The sequence below is a fragment of the Pristiophorus japonicus genome, chromosome 24 (assembly GCF_044704955.1).
Source record: "Pristiophorus japonicus isolate sPriJap1 chromosome 24, sPriJap1.hap1, whole genome shotgun sequence".
Lineage (NCBI taxonomy): Eukaryota > Metazoa > Chordata > Chondrichthyes > Pristiophoridae > Pristiophorus > Pristiophorus japonicus.
The window spans coordinates 12,055,166-12,077,749 of record NC_092000.1 but is presented as its reverse complement, the minus strand read 5'-3'; the positions used below and the strand labels follow the sequence as shown (position 1 = coordinate 12,077,749).

Genomic DNA, 22,584 nt, shown 5'->3' with positions numbered 1-22,584 from the left:
GTGCTACCCACTGAGCCCCAGCTGGAACACGGAGGCATGAAGCGTAGAAACAGCAGGGTGGATGCAGAGCGGATGTTTCCACTGATAGGGGAGACTAGAACTAGGGGGCATAATCGTAGAATAAGGGGCCGCCCATTTAAAACTGAGAGGAGGAGAAATTTCTTCTCTCAGAGGGTTGTAAATCTGTGGAACTCGCTGCCTCAGAGAGCTGTGGAAGCTGGTACATTGAATAAATTTAAGACAGAGACAGACAGTTTCTTAAACGGTAAGGGGTTATGGGGAGCGAGCGGGGAAGTGGAGCTGGGTCCATGATCAGATCAGCCATGATCTTACTGAATGGTGGAGCAGGCTCGAGGGGCCGTATGGCCTACTCCTGCTCCTATTTCTTATGTTCTTGTATGAGTGAAGTGATGGCAGAGTGCGGCGCCTGGGCTCGAATCACCTGGCCAGGTGACTGCGGGGCTGTACCTTCTGGCAGGTGACATTACCTGCGACGAGGTGAGATGCAGCAGCTCACCAAATAAAGCAGGGTGGAGCGGAAGGGACTGGTGCCAGCTCTCTGGGCCTAGGGCACTGCAGTCGCTACAGACAAGGATCTGCAACTGTAGAGCTTTTAATAACCGGATTGGAAAACCGAGACAAACCCATGTTTCTTGGTAAGGTTCCATGTTAACCTGGGTGGATTCAGACACTTAAACAATGCAGTGGCAGCATCAGATGGTGCCTGAGGTAACTTCTCCTCACTAGGTCGGGATGTGGAACCTTAGCAGGAGATTAAGCCATTTACAACCCGTTCCAATTGCTTGTGCACAGTTTTGGTCTCTTTACCCAAGGAAGGATATACTTGCCATTGAGGGAGTTCAACGAAGGTTCACCAGACTGATTCCTGGGATGGGGGGATTGTTTCTATAGATGTAGTCCTTACTACTAGGGGGATCAAGGGGTATGGCGAGAAAGCAGGAATGGGGTACTGAGGTTGCATGTTCAGCCATGAACTCATTGAATGGCGGTGCAGGCTCGAAGGGCCGAATGGCCTACTCCTGCACCTATTTTCTATGTTTCTATGTTCTATGAGGAGAGATTGAGTAGACTAGGCCTCTATTCTCTAGAGTTTATTAGAATGAGGTGATCTCATTGAAACATACAACATTCTTACAGGGCTTGACAGGGTAGATGCAGGGAGGATGTTTCCCCGGGCTGGGGAGTCTAGAACCAGGGGTCACAGTCTCAGAATAAGAGGTCGGCCATTTAGGACTGAGATGAGGAGAAATTTCTTCACTCGGAGGGTGGTGAATCTTTGGAATTCTCTATCCCAGAGGGCTGTGGAGGCTCAGTCTTTGACTATATTCAAGGCAGAGATCGATAGATTTTTGGATATTAAGGGAATCAAGGGACAGTGCAGGAAAGTGGAGTTGAGGTAGAAGATCAGCCATGATCTCATTGAATGGCGGAGCAGGCTCAAGGGACCGAATGGCCGACTCCTGCTCCTATTTCTTAAGTTGTTAAGTTCGCTAATGTCTTCTTGGATGTCGCTGAGGGTCACCTGGTATCTTCCAACAGGATACTGGAAGCTATTCCCAGAGCAGCTCCTGAGACTGGGCCACCTTCCAATTCTCTCTGCAGATTAATGTTGGTCCCTCCGCTCCTCTGCCGGAGGCACAGATGTTCTATAGGAACTGACAGGGCCCCGCCCTTCACTGCCCCACACAAGGCCTATCATCTGTGCAAGATTATCTGCTGCTAAGCAGATTTGGAGAGGTGCGTGTTAATGTCGTGACTCAAGCATTAGGGTGAGGTTTCACTAAACCCCGTGAGTCACTCCTGTTGGGTTTTTTTTTGTCTCCTCTCTCTCACAACCACATATTATGTTAGTTGGTGAAAGAAAGGCCAATTCTGGACCCCTGTGGATTGCGGCTGAGTAATTGGAATCATCCTTTTTGAGACCTCAATAATTATTTTAATAAGACACTGGTTTAATACTGGCTATCTCATTGCACAATTCAGTGAAATCCCTATTGACAAATCACCACAGAATTGTGATTATTTATATGGTGCTCAGAACACGTCAAACGATATCAACCTCTTTAAACTTCTTGTTTTCTGCCGAGGCGAGATTTGAACTCAGGTCTACGTGATCATTGGTCCAATCTTCTGAATTACGAGTCCAGTAACACGACCACTATGCTACTGTGCCAGAATAGCTGGTGTGAGAAATGCAATAATGTCACATTTGTGCAATCGGGATGGGAAGGTACCTTTATGAGGCTGTGACTGAAGCAGTTTGTCTGGGAATTGAAAAGGGATCTTCCCTTTGCATCCAAGCGGGATTTCCCTACGAGGAGTGATTGAGTAGACTAGGCCCATATTTCCTAGAGTTTAGAAGAGAGTTGATCTCACTGAAACATACAACATTCTTACAGGGCTTGACAGGGTGGATGCAGGGAGGATGTTTCCCCGGGCTGGGGGGTGTAGAACCAGGGGTCACACAGTCTCAGAATAAGGGGTCGGCCATTTAGGACTGCGATGAGGGAGAAATTCCTTCACTCAAAGGGTCATAGAAACATAGAAACATAGAAAATAGGTGCAGGAGTAGGCCATTCGGCCCTTCGAGCCTGCACCGCCATTCAATGAGTCCATGGCTGAACATGCAACTTCAGTACCCCATTCCTGCTTTCTCGCCATACCCCTTGATCCCCCTAGTAGTAAGGACTACATCTAACTTCTTTTTGAATATATTTAGTGAATTGGCCTCAACAACTTTCTGTGCTAGAGAATTCCACAGGTTCACCATTCTCTGGGTGAAGAAGTTTCTCCTCATCTCGGTCCTAAATGGCTTACCCCTTATCCTTAGACTGTGACCCCTGGTTCTGGACTTCCCCAACATTGGGAACATTCTTCCTGTATCTAACCTGTCTAAACCCATCAGAATTTTAAACGTTTCTATGAGATCCCCTCTCATTCTTCTGAACTCCAGTGAATACAAGCCCAGTTGATCCAGTCTTTCTTGATAGGTCAGTCCCGCCATCCCGGGAATCAGTCTGGTGAACCTTCGCTGCACTCCCTCAATAGCAAGAATGTCCTTCCTCAGGTTAGGAGACCAAAACTGTACACAATACTCCAGGTGTGGCCTCACCAAGGCCCTGTACAACTGTAGCAACACCTCCCTGCCCCTGTACTCAAATCCCCTCGCTATGAAAGCCAACATGCCATTTGCTTTCTTAACCGCCTGCTGTACCTGCATGCCAACCTTCAGTGACTGATGTACCATGACACCCAGGTCTCGTTGCACCTCCCCTTTTCCTAATCTGTCACCATTCAGATAATAGTCTCTCTCTCTGTTTTTACCACCAAAGTGGATAACCTCACGTTTATCCACATTATACTTCATCTGCCATGCATTTGCCCACTCACCTAACCTATCCAAATCACTCTGCAGCCTCATAGCATCCTCCTCGCAGCTCACACTGCCACCCAACTTAGTGTCATCCGCAAATTTGGAGATACTACATTTAATCCCTCGTCTAAATCATTAATGTATGAATCTTCTCTACCCCAAAGGGCTGTGGAGGTTCAGTTGTTGAGCATATTCAAGACAGAGGTCGATACATTTTTGAGAACTCAGGGAACGAAAGGATATGGGGACAGTGTGGGAAGGTGGAGTTGAGTCCGAAAATCAGCCACAATCTCATTGAATGTTGGAGCAGGCTCGAGGGGCCGAATGGCCGACTCCTGCTCCTATTTCTTATGTTCTTATGAATTATACCATACCTGGTCTGGGAGCATTCAAAGCTGACAGAGGCTGTCTCAATTGGGAAGAGTTCGATTCCTCCAGCACCAACATTAACTGGACAAGCAAAAATATTTATTTTCAACACTAAGCCCCCGAGAACTTCTTTCCATAAAACAATTACACCTCAAAAATAAAAATGAACTGAAAAAAAAAAAGATATATAAGCCCAAGGGGCCATGATTTAAGCTAAAATATTGGACGGTTTGACAAACTTGATTCGTTCCTTAAAGGTTTAAAGTATTTTTTAAAATTTAAGTCTCAGTTACCAATTGACGTTTTAAACAAGTGTTTTTCTTCCAGGCTTCAGTGAACACACCCAGACGTTCTGTGCCAGCAGACACAAACATATTATTTACAGACTTTCCTTAATGTGGACGCTGGGGCCCCATGGGGTTGTGTTTAGTTTTTTGAGAAGGCACTGAGAGCTGGCTTTGTGCTCAACCTGCAGGGGCCGCTCATTATATACATATATATATAAAGAAAATTAAAACTGTAAATTTAAACAAAAGGCAAACAGTCTGGAACTCGGCGAGTGTTTCTCAAACTGCGCCGTTGCATTCACGCCACGATCGCAACTCCGACAGAGGCACGGGGGGCATTCTCGAAGTGCTGTCACCTCACTGTCTGAGCCACTCCACGGTACGGAGGTGCGCGTGGGCCGGAGAATTTCTAGCGTTTGATTTTAACCGGCGCAAAATGGCGGATTGTGCCTGCGCGACATTCCCAGATACTTTCAACAATGACCTGCATTTATATAGCGCCTGGGGTAGGGTGGTGGGGGCGGGGCAGAGTTTCAGAATTAAGGGGTCGCCCCACTTAAGACGGAGATGAGGAGGGAGTTTATTCTCTCAGAGGGTGGTGAATCTGTGGAAGTCTCTGTCCCAGAGGGCTGTGGAGGCTGGGTCGTTGAATATATTCAGGTTTTTGAACGATAAGGGGGTCGAGGGTGATGGGGAGCGGGCAGGGAAGTGGAGTTGAGGCCAAGATCAGTTCAGCCAATGGCGGAGCAGGCTCAAGGGGTCAAATGGCCTACACCTGCTTCTGTTTCGTACGTTCTTAACGTAGTAAAACATCCCGTGGCGCTTCACAGGATCGAACAAAATTTGACACTGCTGTGCGAGGAGATAGTGGGACAGGCGGCCAAAAGTTTGGTCAAAGAGGTGGGTTTTACGGAGCGTCTTGAAGGAGGAGAGCGAGACGGAGAGGTTGCGGGCGTTCCAGAGCTTAGGGCCATCGGCAGATGGAGGCACGGGCGCCAATGGTGGGGCGATGGAAATCGGGGATCATCGCAAGGGCCAAGGAACTTCAGAACAGCACGCCCTTCCACAAGTTCGGCCGGGGGAAGGATGCCCCCAGGGACCAGAGTCTTCCTCTGTTGGCCGCTGGTGCATCGGGGGAGGCGGGGGTTGGGGGGGGGAAGGAGCCGGAGTGCTGGGGGCTGATGGGATTGAACGTCCCATCGACCAGCTTCCCCGCCCGCGGCCTGGGGCCTCCGGGTTACACTTTGGGGCTGCGGAAAGCAGCATCCAACTTGCCGCCTGGACGCATCACGTGGCGACTTGCATTTACATAGCGCCTTTCACGACCTTGGGAAAGCGCTTTGCAGCCAATGAAGTACTTTCGGAAGTGTAGTCGCTGCTGCAATGTGGGAAACGCGGCAGCCCATTTGCGCACAGCAAGCTCCCACAAACAGCAATGTGATAACGACTGGGTAGTCTGCCTTTGTGATGTTGATTGAGGGAGAAATATCGGCCCCAGGACACCGGGGATAACACTTCTTTGAAATAGCGCCGTGGGGATCACCTGAGAGGGCAGACGGGGCCTCGGTTTAAGGCCTCGTCTGCGAGACGGCCCCTCCGACAGTGCAGTGGAGTGGGACTCGAACCCACGGCCTTCTCGCTCAAAGTGGCCTGCAGTGGGCAGGTTTGTAGCCTTGCTAAATTCTACCGAGCAGGATGTGGCTGCGCCTCTTAAGCCCGAAGGCGAAAAAGACGATGGCCCGAAGTCTGGGGAAGCAGTCTGGCTCTGTCTGATCCTCTGGAATAAAAACTGAATGGCAAAGCTCACGGCATCCGATGGCGAGGCGGATTTCGCAAACATTTCGCCAGGCTCGACAGGCCACATGCATGCGCTGCGGGGTGAGGTTTCAGTCGGGAAGGTGTGCATGGGGGCTGGTTGACCGCACGATGCATCGTAGTGAACACAAGCCCCGGCCCATTCACCCACGCAGTAATCCATACAGCGCAGATTAAAGATCCCTGCCCACTCACCCACACAACGATTTACACAGCACAGATTAAAATTCCCTAGCCATTCATCCACGCAATAACCTTCGCGGGCGGGGATTAAAGTTATCTTCTTTCTAAATCTCTGTTAAATGGGAGCCCCTCGGGGTGGTGGTGGGAGGGAAAGGAAAGGTTTTCCGACAATCTGATTAACACGGCATAAAAATGTTCGTTCTTACTGAAAGGTTTCCTCGTTTGGACGTCACCTCCCTCCCCCCCCCCCCCCCCACCCCACCGATCCAGACTGCCATTTGACTGAGGCGTCGGGCAGAAATTTAAGGCGTTTTATGATCCGGCCTCCCCTGGTATTGCTCAGGGGGAGTCGGGAGGACAATGGACCTGACGTCTGGTGTTGGGGAATGCTGTTGGACGCTGGGGTGGGTCCCCAGATGCCGACATTACATTCCTGAGCCTAGGCTGCTTTCCTGCAATGGCTGACGCTCGCGATTTCAAAATAGAAAAAAACAAAAAAAAATTCCATCCTCATGCTGACAACTCGGCAAAATACACATCGCGCCTTCCAGGACCGAGTTCAAATTGCTTCCATTTGTCTCAGTGTGAATGGAAAAGTTTACAGGGCTGAAATTCAAAGGGTGGGCTTTTATAACATTGCTCAGGCAGTTGCAGTGCCGCGTCGTGAATTAAGAGCAGGGCGGATTAACCGCGCAGCCCCAGGCCCACCAAATAAATGTAGGGAAAAAAATACAAGGCCTCCCAAATAGGCTGAATAGAATCGACAATGAGAGAGGAAAAACCAGACCGAGGAAAATAGATTCACTTGTTTATACCTATATATAGAAGTACCTATATACACTAATATACCTATTTACAGAAGTACCTATATACACTAATGTACCGATATACAGAAGTACTTATATACACTGATGTATCTATATACAGAAGTACCTATATACACTAATATACCTATATATAGAAGTACCTATATACACTAATATACCTATATACAGAAGTACCTATATACACTAATGTACCGATATACAGAAGTACTTATATACACTGATGTATCTATATACAGAAGTACCTATATACACTAATGTACCGATATACAGAAGTACCTATATACACTGATGTATCTATATACAGAAGTACCTATATACACTAATGTACCGATATACAGAAGTACCTATATACACTGATGTATCTATATACAGAAGTACCTATATACACTAATGTACCTATATACAGAAGTACCTATATACACTAATGTACCGATATACAGAAGTACCTATATACACTAATATACCCAGATACAGAAGTACCTATATACATTAATATACCTATATACAGAAGTACCTATATACACTAATGTACCGATATACAGAAGTACTTATATACACTAATGTACCGATATACAGAAGTACCTATATACACTAATATACCTATATACAGAAGTACTTATATACACTAATGTACCCAGATACAGAAGTACCTATATACATTAATATACCTATATACAGAAGTACCTATATACACTAATGTACCGATATACAGAAGTACCTATATACACTAATGTACCGATATACAGAAGTACCTATATACACTAATATACCCAGATACAGAAGTACCTATATACACTAATGTACCGATATACAGAAGTACTTATATACACTAATGTACCGATATACAGAAATACCTATATACACTAATATACCCAGATACAGAAGTATCTATATACACTAATATACCTATATATAGAAGCACTTATATACACTAATGTATCTATATATAGAAGTACCTATATACACTAATGTACCGATATACAGAAGTACTTATATACACTGATGTATCTATACAGAAGTACCCATATACACTAATGTACCGATATACAGAAATACCTATATACACTAATATACCCAGATACAGAAGTATCTATATACACTAATATACCTATATATAGAAGCACTTATATACACTAATGTATCTATATATAGAAGTACCTATATACACTAATGTACCGATATACAGAAGTACTTATATACACTGATGTATCTATACAGAAGTACCCATATACACTAATGTACCGATATACAGAAGTACCTATATACATTAATGTACCGATGTACAGAACACAATATGTACTAGCCTGTTTTATTTCACATCTTATTGAGAGAAATGTGCATATATGTATAGGAATCGAGTATTGCAGAACCAGAATATATACCTACTTGATACAGAATATACGCTTTCATTGTTGAATATGCCAGCCTATTTTTCCATTCTCAGAATCAGAATCATACACGCAATGTAATGAACATGAAAAAACAGAATTATTGGCCCGTGTGGATCAGTTTGCCCCAGGCCCATCGGGCCCTGAATCCGGCCCTGGTTAAGAGCCCAGCTATGGGAGCGGACCGTCTGTTCTGCTTCCAGGTTCAAGGCCTGAGTTGCACTCAACCCTCGAACCCAGCATGCTACCAAACGAGCCAAGCTTCGAATGGGCACGTTCAGAACCTGCTGTGCATTGATGCATTTGTGCAGAGGTGTTCAAAGTCATGAGGTGGTCTAGACAGAGGAGACAGAGAGAGAGAAACTGTTCCCATTGGCGGAAGGGTCGAGAGCCAGAGGGCACAGATTTAAGGCGATTGGCGGAAGACCCAAATTCGACATGAGGAAAAACTTTTTCACACAGCGAGTGGTTAGGATCTGGAATGCGCTGCCTGAAACGGTGGTGGAGGCAGACTCACACCTGGCTTTCATAAGGGAATTGGATAACTACCTGAAGGAAAAAAGTATTGCAGGGCTACGGAGAGCGGGACTGGCTGAGGTGCTCTTGCAGAGAGCCGGCATGGGCTCGACAGGCCAAATGGCCTCCTTCTGTGCTGTAACCGTTCCACGATTGGTCAGACTGTGTACAGGAGAGGAAGACAGAAGACAGACTTGCATTTATCGAGCACTTTCACAACCTCAGGATGTCCCAAAGCACTTTACAGCCTGTGAAGTACTTTTTGGAGTGTAGTCACTGTCGTAATGTGGGAAACACAGCAGCCAATTTGCGCACAGCAAGCTCCCACAGACAGCAATGTGATGATGATCAGATAAACTGTTTTTGTTATGTTGATTGAGGGATAACTATTGACCAGGACACCAGGATATCTCCCCTGCTCTTCTTCGAAATAGTGCCGTGGGATCTTTTATGTTCACCCGAGAGAGCATACAGGGCCTCGGTTTAACGGTTCATCCGAAAGACGGCAGTGCAGCACTCCCTCGGCACTGCACTGGGAGTGTCAGCCTAGACTAAGTGAGACTTGAACCCACGATCCTTCTGACCCGGAGGCGAGTGTGCTACCCACTGAGCCACTGATGTGACGAGACCTCCAGGAATACTGCTCGACCACAGTTGTCAACCTGTAATAGCTGCTGCTCGCGATTCCTGATCATATGATTGTCTTGCAGATATCAGAAAGCTTTTCCAGTCTTATCTTCCATTTTTATTGTATTTTGTAACAATGATTCATTCTCTTTCCTCCACGATATGGAAACTAATTTAATGACCCTACATTAACGAGCACTCCGACATACAGTGTAAGTGCTCCCTGTAGCTGAGCCAACCTAATTATAGGTTAATGCCCAATACAATGGGTTTTTGGTCAAATCTCAATTATAAATTGATGCCAAATGAAAGGGATAATCTTACATTAATGAGTAATTAGCAGCAATAATTCTGCTTAGCTGCAAAACTCACATTAATCCTTGGTTCAAGCCAAGGTTCTGAAAGCCTAATTTAAATTTCAAAGTAGTACCAATAATAGGCATTTATAACAGAATGCCGCTGAAGATTTAAAAAAAAAAATGTCAAACCATGTTCTACATTATCCCATGAAGAAGAGCAGGGGAGTTTTCCCCGGTGTCCCAGGGCCAATATTTATCCCTTAATCAGCATAATAAAAAACACAGATTATCGGGACATTTATCACATTGCTGTTTGTGGGAGCTTGCTGTGAGCACATTGGTTGCCGCGTTTCCCACATTACAACAGTGACTACACTCCAAAAGGTACTTCATTGGCTGTAAAGCACTTTGAGAGGTCTAGTGGTCGTGAAAGGCACCATATAAATGCACGTCTTTCTTTCTTTAAATTCCCCAGCTGCCGTGGTGGGATTTAAACTCACATCCCTGGATCATTAGTCCAGGTCTCGGGATTACTAGTCCAGCAACATAACCACAACACTACTGCACGCGTGTCTACAGCACTTTGCCTATATAAATGCAGTCACAGCAATTCAAAGTAATATTGCGTAAAGGGCTTTGAAGCCTCTCGGAGAGATCGGGGACTATATACACGCAAGCCTATCCCTTAAATCCCAGTCTTCCCATGTGCATGCGTGCAATTTATTTTGGTACGGAATGCGATTCAAAATATTACATATTTCCACAGCTGGTAAAGGAAGCTCTCCGTCTCTGATCCACATCTGGCAACAAAAAAAAAACTTCAAAACATTTCTGATTTACTGAGAGCTATCCTCAGGGCCCACTCCCTGTATGGAGAGATTTTCTTCGGTGAGATGAGGAATGCGCTCAACCCACGGCTCCTAGTTGGGAGGCTGTTTGCAAATTGATACCACTTTCCGACAAGTGTTCCCCCGCCTTGCAAAAAAAACTCAAAAATATACATTTTCCAATGCTCTGGAAAATGTTCGAGACTGAACAGGCTGGTGGGCTCTCGAGACAAGAGAAGGCTGAGAGGGTGACCAGATGAAGAGAAGATGTTTCCATTTGTGGGCAAGAGCAGAGCTAGAGGCTGTAAATATAAGATAGTCACACTGCATACAGTTCTGGTTGCCATATTATAAAAAGCATGTCGAGGCACTGGAGAGGGTGCAGAGAGGATTTACAAGGCTGATACCAGAAATGTGAGGGTATACATATCAGGAAAGGATGAACAGGCTGGGTCTCTTTTCTCTTTGAAAGAGAAGGCTGAAGGGTGACCTAATAGAGGTTTTGATCGAGTGGATACAGAGAGAGTGTTTCCACTTGTGGGGACGAGCATAACTAGAGGCCATCAATATAAGATAGTCACCGAGAAATCCAATAACGAATAAGAAGAAACGTCATTACCCAGAGAGCGGTGAGAATGTGGAACTCGCTGCCACAGGGAGTGGTTGAGGCAAATAGTATCGATGTATTTAAGGGGAGGCTGGACAAGTATATGAGGGAGAAGGGAATAGAGGTTTATGCTGATAGATTTAGATGAGGAAAGGCGGGAGGAGGCTCGAGTGGGGCATAAACGCCGGCATGGACTGGTTGTGCTAGATGGTCTGTTTCTGCGCCCGATATCCTGTGTAATCCGATCTATGTAATCCAACATGGAATTCAGGAGAAACTTCTTTACCCAAAGAGTGGTGAGAATGTGGAACTCGCTGCCACGTAGAATAGTGGAGGCGAATAGCAGAAATGCATTTAAGGGGCAGCTGGATAAACATATGAGGGAGAAAGGAATAGAGGGATGTGCTGATGGGGTGAGATGAAGAGAGGTGGGAGGAGGCTCGTGTGGAGCATAAACACCGGCACGGAGTCGGACCTGTTGGGCCGATTGGCTTGTCTCTATGCTGCACCTGCTTCATAATTCTATGCAATAATTTTACTGGAAAGGATGATCACAGTGTGGGAATCACCAAATACCTCGTGTAGGGTAGGACCTGGGAATACAATACCTAGACACGACTGCGGGTATTCTCCGGCTGGGGAGTCTAGAACCACGGGTCACAGTCTCAGGATAAGGAGTCGGCCAATTAGGACTGAGATGAGGAGAAACTTCTTCGCTCAGAGGGTGGTGAGTCTTTGGAATTCTCTACTCCAGAGGTCTGTGGAGGCTCAGTCGTTGAGTATATTCAAGACAGAGATCGATAGATTTTTGGATATTAAGGGAATCAAGGGATATGGGGATCGGGCGGGAAAGTTTTGAGGTAGAAGGGAGTTAGATGTGGCCCTTACGGCTAAAGGGATCAAGGGGTATGGAGAGAAAGCAGGAATGGGGTACTGAAGTTGCATGATCAGCCATGATCATATTGAATGTTGATGCAGGCTCGAAGAGCCGAATGGCCTGCTCCTGCACCTATTTTCTATGTTTCTATGTTCAGCCGTGATCTGATTGAACGGCGGAGAAGGCTCGAGGGACCGACTGGCATCCTCCTGCTGCTAATACTTATGTTCTTATCTAGTTATATTAACGGATTGAACAACACATGCTGTTAGCATGCAAAATCCCGAGATGTGCTCTCAGTGCCTGGTGGGAATCTGGAAGCAGAAAACATTTCTCTATCATCCCTGATACAGCCAACCCTTGTTATAGAGAAGCCAACGATCCCGTTGCTAATCCTCGGAATACGAGAGGCAAGCAGGGCCTCACAGCTCCAGTCATCGGACCGGGTCTCGCCTGCAAGGCTTCACAGTGCCGGCTGCCAATTGGAAGCTGGATATTTCCAACCTCTTAGTCACGAGTGAAATGCAACGATTATTTTCACCCAAGGCTTGGGCAGGTCACTCCAAAAAAATTACGTGCCGGTTTTCCACCCTTGTCACCAAGAGCACCACGCCCATCCTGTCAAGGTGGCCACTCAACCACACCCTCATGCCAACGTTGCTAAACGCCCCCCCTGCGCTCCTCCCCCTCCCCCGCCCGGATCTTTACGAAGGAAAGCCTTCGGTTCCCCCCCCCACCCTCCCCCTCCACCGCCGCACCCCCGCCTCCCCCCTCCCCAGCCTGGAGTTTTGCCGAAGGGAATTGCAAGGGTTGCAAAGCAGCAACACGGAGCCTGACGGAATCTGTTCTCAAAATGGCGGCGATGTCAGTGCTGACTCACCGGCCTACTGCGGGAGTTCTGACCATGCACATTGGTGGGTGGGGCAGGATGAGTCACGCACCAACATTCTCACTAACAAAACAAAACAAAAAAGTCGTCGATCAGAAAAAAGAGATCGGACGGACAGATAAGGATGCGGAGAAGTAAAAGCCTTTCACTGTACGTCATATAAACAAGATAAGTTACCGAGAGACAGAATTCTGCCACATATAAGGAAGCGAGACAAAATAAAAAGTACAATTTTAGTCACACTGCCCTCATACTGTTTGCAAAGGGAGATTTTTATGTTTTAGTGTCTGTGATCACGGGCGCTGTCCCCTAGTGCAGCAGTAACGTTCCCTTTTTGCTAATTTGCAGCATCTCGGACAGCCTAATTCCAAGGGGCTTCCTATTGCCTTTACTTGCCTTGCAAAGACTTGCCCCTGGCTGGCTCTATCTAACAGGGAGCTTCCAACAGGGCCCGACAGCAAATAATTGAACACAAAATAAATCAAGACTTACAATTGTTTTCGACTGAATTACTTTCGTTAAAAGCCGAAGAGAATTTTATTTCCAAATAATCATTTCTTTTACCAAGATTCCTTAGTTTATATTTCAACAACCCTTCGAGTACTCAAGATATATAAAAACCAGAATTAATCAGCATTAATTAACGTTACACAGTCTCCTATCATTCATCATTCCCCCTGCCCGCCCCCAATAATTCATTATTTTAACGACTGCAATTTGTGAGAGGGGACTAAATTCCAGTTTCATTACACATTTCATTCAATCCAGTCGAATTTTATTTTCGAGTTTGTGGCTCGCTCCACCCCAGGATTCCTAGTTTAACGTGTGACAGTTTGTGTGTGTGTGTGTGTGTGTGTGTGTTGAAGAATCTCCCTCCCTCCAATATTCAGATGCTAACATTATACGCACGCAAGCACTTCAGAAAATGCTGTGGTTTAATGTTTCTAAATACACCCTGAGCCTTAACTGTGTGACACCATTATTCCAGTGGATTTCTTGGGAGTATTTTTGTTCCCTCCCTATCACTGTAACCCCCTCCAGCCCCACAGCCCTCCGAGATCTCTGCGCTCCTCCAATTCTGGCCCCGATTTTAATCGCTCCACCATTGGCGGCCGTGCCTTCAGCTGCCTGGAACTCCCTAAACCTCTCCACCTCTCTCTCCTTCTTTAAGACGCTCCTTAAAACGTAACTCTTTGTCCAAGCTTTTGGTCACCTGTCCTAATATCTCCTTATGTGGCTCGGTGTCAAATGTTTAGTCACGCTCCTGTGTAGTGCATTTGGGATGTTTTATTAGAGGCACGACATATGTACAAGTTGCCGTCTCCTGTAAATTTACTGCGAGGAATCAGTATACAATTCAGAACACCTTTTTAAAAAAAAATAAGAAGTTGTGTTTAGTTTTAAGGGACGGCTGATTTTTAATGATAACAGTTTCCGAGCTCCCGTGTTGCTCACAATTGGACTTGTCAAATTGATTCGACGCTGGGCGCTTGGGTCTGAGAACTGGCAGAAGAGATAAAAAGTATTTGTACGATAAGGGAGGGAACGAGATTGTCCAACACACACACACACACACACACACACACACACACACACACACACACACTGTCACATCGTAAACCAAGAGTCCTGGGGCGGAACTAACCACACACCGAACACATCATATGAATAAATTGAAAGCAAATCGCAATGAGCTCAGATGTTTCTCCCCCTCTCAAAAATGATTTTAATTATTGTAATGAATTAATGGAAAAAAAGAAAAATGGCATGAAGCTCAAGCGCTTTAATAAATTGTGTTAATTCTGGTTTTAATCTTATATATTGAGTATACGGGGTACCTTGTGCTGTGATAACACTCTAAGCAAACTGTCGTCCATGGAGTAAACACCGAGAATCAAAGCTCATTTTAAATCTGCTTGGGAGCTGCTACGATATTAAATGAACACTCTCATTCGATTCAGTTCAAGTTAGGGAACTTTCTTCAATTTTTCATCTTTGACTTCTGTTTCTATTGCTCTTTGCCATCTCTTTTATGCCTTTTTTTAAATCATCCTTACAATTCTCTCCTTATTCTTTGCTTCTTTGCCCAGCTTTACGCTTTTATTCATCCCGTTTCCCTCCGATTTTTACAATCTCAGACTCCTGAACACCTTCCCTCCTTTTTTTAATCCATTCGCCTACTTCAACCTTTTTTAAAATTCTCTCTTTCCCTCGCTAAGACTCTTTCCCCGTTTTTTAAATCGACGAATTAAAAAAATTAATTCTCTTTTCCTTTCTCGCTCTTTCCCCTCCTTTTTAAATCTGCTCTCATTCATTTCTTTCGCTCCATTTTAATTCTCTTTCCCTTTCTCACTCGTTTTAAATCTACACTCATTCATATCGTTCCCTCTCTTCTCAATGAATTCTGCCTTCTTTTCTCACTCTTTCTAAAGTGACTCTCGCTCATAGCTTTCTCCCTTTTTTTGAATTAATTCGCTCTTCCTTTCTCAGACTCTTGCCCGATCTAAAAAAAAAATCTTGCTCTCAATCACTTTTTTCTCTCCCCCTTTCTGCTCACACCACGGAGCTGGGTCTGCACAGCATGATGTCTTTTTCTTCAGCAGTCCCCGGGCGTTGAGGACGGCTGGCTGCCACAGCGACACGGGTTCTAAGATGGCCGGCGAGTCGGACACGGGACCGACAGACTCTGTATGTATCAGCGGGGATACCGCTCGCGGTCACAAGCATCTCGGTCAGCTTGTCCGAGATCAGCCACTCTGCGGAGGCTTGGTCGGGCGAGAACTCAGCGATGGCCCCGGAGCTTTGCTGTCTCCTCTGCGTTGCCATGGAACCATTTCTACTCTGTTGCGCCTGTTTCCCAAAGAGCAGCCACCATGGGCTGAGATTGCTCCGGCCTGCTCTCATCTGGTGCGTCCTTTCAACCAAAGCGGAGACCCAAGGCCGCTGGGCTGGGTGACTGTTGGAAAGTGCACGTTTTCTGCTGGCTTTTGGTGGGTTTAACCTGAGATGGGCTTCCCCCCCCGTCCCACCCAACTTTCACAGAATCCTAGAAACGTACAGCACAAGAGGAAGCCCTTTGGCCCGTCAATGCCCGTGCTGGCTCTCTCAAAAAGCCGCCGTTCTGAGCCCCACCGCCTCTTGTCCGAAACCCCGTCAGTTCCTCTTCCTCAAGGACCCATCCAACTCCCCATCAAACCTCCCACTGTGTGTTTCCCAATGACTTCTCAGCACGGACACAATGTTAAACCACCCCCCCCCCCCCATCCCCACCCCCACCCTGCCTGTCCCGTGAAGATGGGCTCTTCGGAACCACTCCTTCATTCCTGGAGCAGGGGAACAAGTTTTCAAATCCTTATCGGCAACAGCTGACGTTAGAGCAGGGGGAAGATTTACAACTTTGCGACGGCTTAAGGCTTGTTTAGTTTGGCTTGCGTTGGGGTGGGGGGAAAGAAGGGGGGGGGGGGAAAAAAACCCCGACGCGCGTTAAACGCCGGGAGGCAAATTCCTTCGGAGCAATTTTGCCGTCGCACGCACGCACGCACACACACACGCAAGTCCACTCCCATTGTTATCTGCAACACGGAGCACACACACTGCCCAGCTGGCTAGTGTCACAGTGTCCAATCGCTGCTGGACCAGAGTGCAGATTGGTGACTGAGGAACCTGCATCGCCGCCTGGAATGCTACAGACAGGCAGCATCGGCCAATTCTCCCCGGGGAGTGCAGCGAGACTTTCCAAGCTCATGCTGCCATCCAAAATTGGTCTTTGGGTGGGGGGGGGCGGCGGTGACCCTTTAAGCAGAAAATGATTGAGGCAGGCGAGTGTGGGGGAGAAAGCTGCTGGTTCCCCAGTTCTGTCAACCTGCAGTCATGTCCTAATATAGCTGCAAGCACGCCCTGGCTTTCCAAAAACCGTTCTCACTGTCGCGCCCCAAATAAGCTGGAGCGAGAGAGCGACGTCTCCATTCACACATGGTTCACCCGCTGCCCCGCCACTGCTCCAGGAAAGAACTTAAATTTTTTTTTTTTTTACATTTGAAAAGCCTCTCAGAACAATTTGCTACCTGCAGGAGTGAGACCCCCAAAGTTTCGATGGAGGGGTGGCGCGGCACTGCCATGAAGGGTCCATGAAGGTTTGAGAAGAGCACCGGCTCCAAGAGGTCAAAGGGGGGGGAAGAAGAAAAAAATGTTTCTGAAAAGAGTGCTGGGTTTTGTTAACAAGTGGGGGAAAGACAGGGTGGGAGGCAAGCCTTAATCATTGCCTCTCCCCGCCCACCACTCCCACCGCCCCGTACCCCAGAGTCACGCAGCTTCAAACAGCTACTTGCTCCCATGGATTTGCTGGGACAATACGGCCGGTTTCATGCCTCTGGTCTAATGTGCGAATAAACCAGCGAGGGGGAGGGGACACCCTGCGAGCCAGACGATCTGCACCGCTCTGCCGCCAGCCTTGAGGAAACGGCAGCTCGCCCTCCACTCCCCCCGTGAGTTTCCAGGAAATGCACCCTAGCTACGATTGAACCTCGTTAGGGCTGGTACTTAACGATGCAAGGACCCCTTTTAATGACGAGGTTCATATCCCCGCAGTGCTGCGCCACCCCTCCGTAGAAACTTTGGGGGTCTCACTCCTGCAGGTAGCAAATTGTTCTGAGAGGCTTTCTAAATGTAAAAAAAAAAATGTACATTTCTTTCCTTACTTTTCTCTCCTCTTTCACTCTTAACCTTTCCTTCCCCCCCTCCGTCTCTCTTTCGGCATCTAATTTGACTCGAAGCCACCCTGTTTCCTTAGCCGCCGTTCTTTCACTAGACCCTGAGTGGTCAGTAGTGACGGAGAAGGACGGTATGTCCCCATCGCTCACTCAGCTCCCAGATGGACCCCGCTGCCCCAGTTATCTGCTCGCACTTCCCTGCAACGAGCGGCACAAAAAATTTCCGAGCTAAAGGGCGGGGGGGTGGGGGGGGGGGGGGGTGGTGGGGTGGTGGGTGGGGGTGGGGGGGGTGAGTTTAACTCACGAGGCATGCGGACCAGAGATTCACACCCCCCTCCCCCCCGCCCCCACTCTGGCAAATTCGAGCCCATAATGTCACAAATACCATCTCTTGTCCCCTTCGTTTAGTTTACGATCAGATTCGCATCTCACGCAACCACCCAGCCCTAAAAGCTGCTCCTGACTAGTCTTCTACCAAGCGTAGAATTAACATTTTGATTGTGCTCAACGATGGCAAATAGAATCAATTTATTGCAATCACTGTTGGGGAAAAAAATCTAGGAAAACAGTTCCTTACCCTGAAGTGTGTTGAAGCTCGCAATCCTGACACACACTAGCCCTCCTCCACAGCGCAGGACAGTAAACCTTATATAGCCAGACTCAAACTTCTGTTAATCTTAAAAGGGATTTCCTTTTTAAAATGCTAGTCGCCTCCCACTGCTTTCAATAGGACGGAACAGACATATGCGTAGGCTGTGCCACAAAGCAGCTACTGTAATGTCGGGTGTATAGATCGGGCTCCCTGCTTACACACATACACACACACTGCTGCACCTCAGGGAAATTCTCACTCTGATTAACCAGCACCTAAAGCCAGCAGGGGCCCTGTCAGGGTCTGAGGCCTGTATTCACTAGAGTTTAGAAGAATGAGAGGGGATCTCATTGAAACGTATAAAATTCTGGACCGACTGGATGTGGGGAGGAGGTTTCCCCTGGCTGGAAACAAGTCTAGGACAAGGGGTCACAGTCTCAGGATACGGGGTAAGGAATTTAGGAGCGAGATGAGGAGAAATGTTTTCACTCAGAGGGTGGTGAACCTGTGGAATTCTCTACCACTGAGGGCTGTGGAGGCCAAGTCACTGAATATATTTAAGATTTCTAGAAACAAAGGACATCAAGGGGTGTGGGGAGAAAGCGGGAATATGGTGTTGAGATAGAAGATCAGCCATGATCATATTGAATGGCGGTGCAGGCTCGATGGGCCGAATGGCCTACTACTGCTCATATTTTTCTATGTTTCCATGGAGACCACCAGGCCCTTCTGACAAAAAGGAGGAAATGCTCACGTAGTTTCCAAAAGACCTGGCAGTGTGTGGAATGCTGTGCTGCCTAATAGGATCCGCATTGCAATTATTCCTTGCATAATTAAACACTCTTTGTCGAGAACCAGCAATGGGCTTAACTCGCGCAGTAAGTGCATCTTTAGTTCTTTTCCCTACCCCAGAGGGCTGTGGAGGCTCAGTCGTTGAGTGTATTCAAGGCTGAGATCGATAAAGAGTTTTGGACTCTGGGGGAAATCAAGGGATATGGGGATCGGACGGGAAAGTGGAGTTGAGGTCGAAGGTGACCTTATTGAATGGTGGAGCAGGCTCGAGGGGCCGTATGGCCGATTCCTGCTCCTAACTCTTACGTTCTTATTAAATTATTTTCTGCCTTTTTCAAAATTCCCCCCTTTCTAACGTGACCGAAAGTGTAAGCTGTGGCTCAGTGAGTACCACCCTTGCCTCTGAGTCAGAAGGTTGTGGGTTCAAATCCCACTCCAGGGACTTAAGCACATAAATCTAGGCTGACACTCCTAGTGCAGTGCTGAGGGAGAGCGCCTTTCGGATGAGACGTTAAACCGAGGTCCCATCTGCTCTCTCAGGTGGACTTAAAAGATCCCATGGCACTATTTCGAAGAAGAGCAGGGGAGTTATCCCTGGTGTCCTAGCCAATATTTATACCTCAATCAACAAGACCAAAAAAACAGATTATCTGGTCATTATCACATCACTGTTTGTGGGAGCTTGCTGTGCACAAACTGGCTGCCGCGTTTCCCACATTACAACAGTGACTACACTCCAAAAGTACTTCATTGGCTGTAAAGCGCTTTGAGATGTCTGGTGGTTGTGAAAAGCGCGATATAAATCCAGGTCTTTCTTTTTCTTTCTTTTCCCGTCCTGAAGGTGCTCATCATCATAGGCAGTCCCTCGGAATCGAGGAAGACTTGCTTCCACTCCTAAAGTGAGTTCCTTGGTGGCTGAACAGCCCAATGAGAGCCACAGACCCTGTCACAGGTGGGACAGACATTCGTTGAGGGAAGGGGTGGGTGGGGCTGGTTTGCCGCACGCTCCTTCCGCTGCCTGCGTTTGACCTCTTCACGCTCTCGGTGTTGAGACTTGAGGTGCTCAGCGCCCTCCCGGATGCACTTCCTCCACTTAGGGCGATCTTTGGCCAGGGACTCCCAGGTGTCAGTGGGAATGTTGCACTTTATCAGGGAGGTTTTGAGGGTATCCTTGTAGTGTTTCCTCTGCCCGCCTTTGGCCCGTTTGCCGTGAAGGAGCTCCGAGTAGAGCACTTGCTTTGGGAGTCTCGTGTCTGGCATGTGAACCATGTGGTTTGCCCAGCGAAGCTGATCAAATGTGGTCAGTGCTTCGATGCTGGGGGTGTTGGCCTGGATGAGGACACTGATGTTGGTGCGCCTGACCTCCCAGGGGATTTGCAGGATGTTGCGGAGACATCGTTGGTGATATATCTCCAGCGACTTGAGGTGTCGACTGTACTCAATGCTGGCTGCAGGTCAAAGGCCAGAGGTTATTACCCAATTGCTGAAACAAGTGTCCATTCTTCATATGTGAGCCAAGAGAGTGCCTTTTGGGCTACTTGGCCATGAAAGGCACCACAGTTAACCCTGATCCTCTCATCATTGCCCTTAAACCCCCGCAACCCCCGCACCCCCCCACCCCTCCCACACACACACACACACACACACACACGTGTGCACCTTTCCAGACAGGAGCCCCCACTGACCTCTTTAACCCCTCATGGGCCTAATCGTTGCATTGCTCCTGCTACCCAGCAAACTCAAACTGCGGGGCAGATCCTCCTGGTATTTAAGGCTCAGTACCACTCCCCTCGGTGAATCGGCTCACTGAACCATAGGGAAGCTGAGTCCAATCGCATCACCAGTTGGTGTTGGTTTCTCTCGATGAAGAAGGGGCGATGCAGGGTCTGGGGACAATGAGCACACATCCCGCACACCCAGGGTATACTTGGAACTTAGAACTGGCCCACAGCTACGATGGCTGATGTAGTTGGCACAGGAAGGGTCTACGATCGAGACATCATTGCATTTTGTCACCGTACCCTCACACACATACACACACCATTCATTACCTAAATCAACCTGTACTGAAACAGAAAGCTTGTGGACTGGGGAAAGCCCAGTCTCATTTTCATTTCTTCGAGTCAAGTGTGGAACAGAATAGAATTCAGGAACGATGTTGCTTGTATTTTCTGTTTTGGTGCTATAGCCTTGCTTCACCGTCGTATGTGTACACGTATGTATATACGCGTGCGTGTGTGTGTGTCAGAGTGTGTGTATACACCTGTGTGTCTGTGTACACCTGTGTGTGTGTGTGTGTGTGTGTGTATATACACCTCTGTGTGTGTGTGTGTACCTGTGTGTGTGTGTGTGTGTTTACACCTGTGTGTGTGTGTGCGCTTGTGTGCCTGTGTGTGTGTGTATACATCTGTGTGTGTGTGTGTACCTGTGTGTGTGTATATATACACCTGTGAGTATGTGTGTGTGTATGCCTGTGTGCCTGTATGTGTGTGCCTGTGTGTGTCTGTGTGTGTGTGTGTGTGTGTGTGTGTGTGTGTGTGTGTGTGTATACGTCTGGAACTAAACCTCCGTGAGCTGGCACCCAGCAATACCACAGCCAAATACCTGTGCAGGAACATGGCATAAACCCTCTTCCTGTGCAGACGATAAAATGCATCCACCTCAAAACTAGACAGTAGCCAAATGATATTAAGCTTTACCAGTATGAGGAATTGTGTACAAACATTTCACACCAGAACACGGAATGAATGTGTCCGGGGTTTCAATGGATGCATTGACCCAGTGAAAATCACCTCTGCTCAAGCAGACTCCAGCTATTTCATGTCAGTGCATCTAACTAATATTGCTCAGTATCTGGATCGTTGCATTTTACACGGGCGAAGCAATGTATTGTTTGCAAACAGCATCACTTGGGGAACAGGCATCAACATTGGGAAATTGTTAAGAACGAGACTTACAATCAAAATGAGCGAGGCAGATTGCAAATCCATTTAATTAGATGGGGCTGAGCAGATTTTCGAGTACCACAGAACATTCATCAATAGAATCCACGGCCTCAAATACCCAGCACAATATTTTGTGGCAGGGCAAACCCTCTTGTGAGATGTGCAAACTGTCTAACATCGGGGCCATTGGAGGGAGCAGCCTGCGGTAGCCCAGCCCGGAAATCGGCACAGTCCCGGCCTGTAAGACCATCGGCAGACCGGGGCCATTGGAGGGAGCAGAATGCAGTGACATACCACTGCAGGGAGCAGCGCGTGCTGCGAAGCCAGGTCGCTGATTGCAGTGCGGGCAGGCACAGCAGGAGGGGCGAAGGAGCGGCGAGAGTCCGTAGAGGGAAGTGACTGGGGCCCAGGAGAGGCGTGAGTCTAGGGCCCAGGGGCAGCACGGGCCCAGCCCACACTGTGCGATATGTGCGCGCACTAGGCCCGTGCAGCAGAGCTGGTCTCCAGTCGTCATGGTCAACCCTTGCCACTGGACCAAGACCCAGCTCTGTCGAGCCCGTGTGGTGGCTGGTGTGCAACGGCCACCCCACGTTAAAAAAATCCACCCACAGGCATCTTCCACCCTTCAGGATGTAGTTCGG

The 22,584-nt window shown here is 47.6% G+C and overlaps 1 long non-coding RNA gene across 1 annotated transcript in view; it reads right to left on the bottom strand.

Moving 5' to 3' along the window:
* The window catches only part of LOC139237846 (uncharacterized), an 84,943-nt gene extending 66,683 nt beyond the window's left edge, over positions 1-18,260 (bottom strand). The window contains exon 1 of the long non-coding RNA XR_011588535.1: positions 18,192-18,260. This is a non-coding gene — a long non-coding RNA (uncharacterized lncRNA). The remainder of the gene's footprint in view (positions 1-18,191) is intronic.
* Between the last annotated feature and the right edge of the window lie 4,324 nt (positions 18,261-22,584).